The following is a 5,256-nucleotide window of genomic DNA, read 5'->3' on the forward strand; positions in this document are numbered from 1 at the left end:
TTTATCTTTCTTGAGGAGTTCAGTTAGAGGTTTAGCAACCTTGGAGAAATTCTCGACGAAGCGGTGACAATAGCTCGCTAAGCCAAGGAAGCTCCGAACTTGCTTGACCGTCTCAGGTGGGGTCCAATCAAGGATAGCTTGAACTCGCTCGGGATTGACAGCAATACCCTTACCAGAGATTACATGGCCTAGATAGGTCACTTCTGGCAACCAAAATTCACACTTGGAGAATTTGGCATAAAGGCGATGCTCTCGAAGTTTCGTCAATACCAGCCTTAGATGTTCGGCATGTTCCTCCTCGCTCTTGGAGTTGATGAGTATATCATTGAGGTATACTACGACGAATTTATCCAAATACTCCATGAAGACCGAGTTCATTAACCGAGAGAAAGTGGCTGGGGCATTGGTTAAACCGAAGGACGTAACGGTGTACTCGTATTGGCCATAACGAGTAACAAAGGCCGTTTTGGGAATGTCCCCGTTTTTTATTTTGATTTGATGGTAGCCCAACCTCAAATCCATCTTGGAAAACACTGAGGATCCAGCGAGCTGATCATACAGATCATTGATCCTGGGAAGCGGATACTTGTTCTTGATAGTCACCAAGTTGATAGGTCGGTAATCTATAACCATCCGATCCGTTCCATCCTTCTTCTTGACGAAGAGGACAGGGCAAGCCCAAGGAGAGGAACTAGGACAGATGAAACCCTTTTTCAAGGACTCATTGAGTTGGTTCTTAAGCTCGGCTAGTTCTAAGGGTGCCATCTTATAGGGTCTTCTAGAAATTGGGACGGTTCCTGGAACAAGGTCTATCACGAACTCGACAACCCTGTCAGGTGGAACACCTGGCAGTTCTTCTGGAAATACATCCGGGAAGTCTCGGACTACCGGAATATCTTCAAGGTCTGGAAGGGGGTTGGCATTTAGGGAGTAAAGCTGGCGCTTGGCCACTCAAGTTAAGACATTGACTGTCTTGCCCGATGGGTGAGTAAGTTGAACAGTTCTAGTAGAGCAGTCAATCTTAGCATAATGGGCTGACATCTAGTCCATACCCAAGATGATGTTTATGTCCGAGGACTTGAGAGCTATTAAAGATGCAAGGAAGACAAGTCTATCGACAAGAATTTCATTCCTATGGCTTACTCTAGAGGTTTGCCATCTAGAGCCAGGGGTTTGAATTTCCATGGTAGTGGGCATGTCACAGAATGTCGTGTTATGCAATCGAGCATAGCTCTCAGATATGAATGAATGAGATGCTCCAGTATCGAAAAGAACAGATGCCAGATGTCAATTAACAAGGAGCATACCAAGGACGACGTTAGGATCATCATGAGCCTCCTCAGCTGAGACATAGTTGACATGGCCACGTGTAGTGGTGGCTGGCTTGGTGTAGAATGTCTTTCCCGCTGGCTTACCATGGCCAACGGAATTTCCAGACTAGTTGGGGTTGTTGTTCTGGGGACACTCTTGACTGTAGTGACCCGGCTCTCCACACTTGATACATGTCACAACATTGGGGCGTGGAGCAGCATTAGCAGCGGGGCCACCAGAGGGCTTAGGTAGTGCAAACTGATGGTTGGGGCGAGGCTCCTCAAAGGATGGCCTCGGAATGAACCTGGGTGGCAGCGCTGTGCTTGGAATCCACACCCGGCGCTTCTGAGATCCAGAGCCGGATGAAGAACCAAAATCACGAGAGTGCTTGCGTGAAGCGTCATAGTCAGTCTGGCCTGTCTCAGCACTGATGGCTTTATTGACCAACTTCTGGAAGGAGGTGCACCCGTGCAGACAAAGATAATGGCGAAGCTTGGGGCTAAGTCCCTTGCGGAACCTTGCCTGCTTCTTAGAGTCGATGGATACCTCTTCAGGAGCATAACGTGCCAGATTTCCAAACTCACGACTATAAGCATCCACATTCAGTCTGCCTTGGGTGAAATTGCAGAACTCTTCCCTCTTATGATCCATGAGACCTTCTGGGATGTGATGCTCACGGAAAGCCTCGCTGAATTCAGCCCAACTAGTGATTTGGCCGACCGGGCACATAGCCTCAAAGTTTTCCCACCAAAGGCTAGCAGGGCCTTCGAGGTGATAGGCAGCATAGGTAACCTTATCAGCTTCGGCTACGTTGGCAGAACGTAGCTTGTGGGTGATGCTGCGAAGCCAGTCATCTGCATCGAGGGGCTCGATGGAATGATTAAACTTTGGTGGGTACAACTTGATAAAGTCATTGATTGACACCAAGTCGTTTCGCTGATGACGTGCAGTGTTCTGCTCAATCTGCTCCAGCAAGCGGTTAGTCTCATGCTTGTTTCTTTCTGCCTCCAGCATAACTTCGGCCAGAGAAGGCGGGTGAGGCAGATTCTCACCCCTAGCTGCACTGGCTTCCCCCTGCTCCGGGGCAGCAGGGTTGCTGCGGGTGTTGACCATCCTAGGAAAAACAAGACAATGGTTTAGACAAGGATGGCACAACCTTGGCAAGGAAGTGCAGAATGTAATGGATAGCATGGAATGCTGAGATGTTCATTGCACTACATGGTAATATAGAAACTGCCATATATATACCATTGGTCATACACACCGTACATAGTTTAGTACCAGCCGAGGCTAGAGTACAACTATGGTGAAATACATTACATCTCATCGGAGGCATTCCAAGCTCCTATACATTATTTTTCTACACCTCCGGAGCGTGATACACACCAAGTCATATCCCACGGTCACGCAGGACTGTGGAGAATACAACTATTACATTACTAGTGAAACTACTACTAGCTTAGACGGCTCCGTAATAATCCTCATAAAAGTCACCACCAAAACCTGGAAGCGGAACATGATCATCTGGGAACAGACGGTCCTGTGGAGCTTGCGGACCATAGGGACTCGGATGTGGCCTTGGTCCCACAAACGGTGGCAGACGGGGACCACGAGGAGGGGTGATGCCTCCAACATCACGCCACTTCATACAATCTGGAAATCCAGACCGCACGGGGTACAGGTCCCTTAGGTCCATGTATCCTGCCTGCATAGCAGGTGCAAACCGAGTCAAAGTGGCCTAGTGATCAGAACGAGAGTTGAAAAGCTCCATACGCAAGGCCCGATTTTCACGGTCCTTATCCTCGAGCATCTCAGCAGTGGTGCGGAGTAGTGACTCCTCATGTGTAGAGTCATAGTACAAAGCCTGATAGTACCCCTGTGCTCCAGGGAGTGAGGCTGGCATGTAGCGGAAATCGGTGTTCTGAAGCAAGGCAGTCCTGGCTCGAATGATAGTCATCATTGAGTAAGCTGCATCCTGCACAGACATCTCAATAGTAACCACAATCCCATAAGAGCAGTGGAGGGGTTCATTGGCTCCAGGATAAGAGGGATATATCCTAACGGTACAAAGGTACTGGCTCTGGTTGAAGTCTCGGAACTGCTCCTCGACGGTATATTTCGGATACCATCGATAGCCTATCTCGACCATCACTCGAACCAACATGGCCATGTGACCGGGTACATCGAGGCACCGGGTCAGACGAACCACTTGGTTCTGGGAACGGGTGGCCATCTGAAAGCACAGAATAATGCAAAGGAATTAGAATTTCCTAGGAGAAATCGGACAGCATAACGGCTGTAAATGCTCAGAAAAAGATTTGAGACATTCCCAACAGTTTGCAAAACCACTCAACAACATCATATCAAGGTTCTGGTTCAACGGACAACATACTAAAGGTATAAGAAACTATACTGAGGCTTGTAACAACAATCCTATAAGCTACTACGGATTAGTAACACGTGAACCTGATAGAAAGAAGAGAGCCTAGTCCTTAACGCACGTAGAATGAGAAGATAATGACTCAGATCAAAGGGCATAAGGTAAAGGAGTAAAAGAGCCTTATGTTCCCTTCCACAATCAATTCCCCTACATATAACTAAAGCATTTCTAGACTCGACATCGACCAGTTTGGCTCAACGAACCTACAGGCAGTCCGGCTCTGATGCCAACGCTGTCAGGACCCCGATTCCAAGTCACATCGATCTAGCCGGTAACACCTCATATCACTTTGCGGCCTCACACGCGGTATCCCCATGGGTGTCGCCTTACCAAGGCCCGAGACCGTTTGAGCCTTTTGGCTCACGTATATGATAGTGTCGCTAGCATCTATATGACAGAGAACCCGGGCCTACATGGCTAGTCGTGAACCCAAAGCGGCACAGACCTATGGGGACATGCATACATGAATCACATCGAGCATGTCGGTCAACAGCGTGTGAAACCGGGCTGTAGCATTGGGCTAACAGGACTCCGGGGAACCCAGGCTGTAGCAGGCTAGGCAGGACTCCGGATGTCACCGCGTGACATTTCCCCGAAGGGACAGACATAGGAACGAAGTGAAACACATGCCGGCTAGTCAAGTGTCCTGAGCAGTAGTGCTGGGCTAGCAGGACTCCGGTGAACCGGGCTGTAGCGGACTACTATGGCTCAAGGAGGCACTAGACTACATTTCCCCATAAGAGAGGCTGCCAAGGATAAACAACTGGATTGTTGGATCCCACACATACCAAGCATTTCAATCATACACACAATATGCTCGATATGTGTAAATACAACATGGCATCACAACAAAACTCTACAACTCAAGTACTTTATTTAAAGGCTCCGGAGAGCCATACATAACATGTTCATAAAGGTAGGGGTCACATGACCCGACACTCAAGTCATACAAGCATACAAGCACATGCAGAAGCAAATAAGTCTGAGTACAGACACTGGAAAGAAAGAAGGCTTGACGAAGCCTGTCTATCTACATAGGGCCCTCCATGGCCAGAATCACCACCTGGGTGGCAAGTTACTCATCGACGTCGAGGTCTACGTAAAACCCATCGGAGGGGGCGGTGTTGTCGTCTGAAAACAGTAATTAAAGCAATATGAGTACAAAGGTACTCAGCAAGTCTTACAACAGATCCTACTACACATGCTTATTCTCAAGAAGGTGGTGGAGTTATTGCAGCAAGCCAGCTTTGACTCTTGGCTAAGCTATCCTACGAGACACCACTGTAAAATAGTTTTCGCACACGAGTCCACTAATCACCAACACAATACTCCACCGGGGATCCTCCCTCGTCATCCTACAAGAGGGCCATCCTCGGTACTCACACTTATCTAGATTCTTTTAGTAGTAAACATTAACTTGTCTATGAACTGTATAGGAAACCAAGTAGTCCTTTACCGTGGACGCGGCTATTCAAATAGTTTTATACCCTGCAGGGGTGTACTTT

Source organism: Triticum dicoccoides, chromosome 7A (genome assembly GCF_002162155.2).
Source record: "Triticum dicoccoides isolate Atlit2015 ecotype Zavitan chromosome 7A, WEW_v2.0, whole genome shotgun sequence".
NCBI lineage: Eukaryota > Viridiplantae > Streptophyta > Magnoliopsida > Poales > Poaceae > Triticum > Triticum dicoccoides.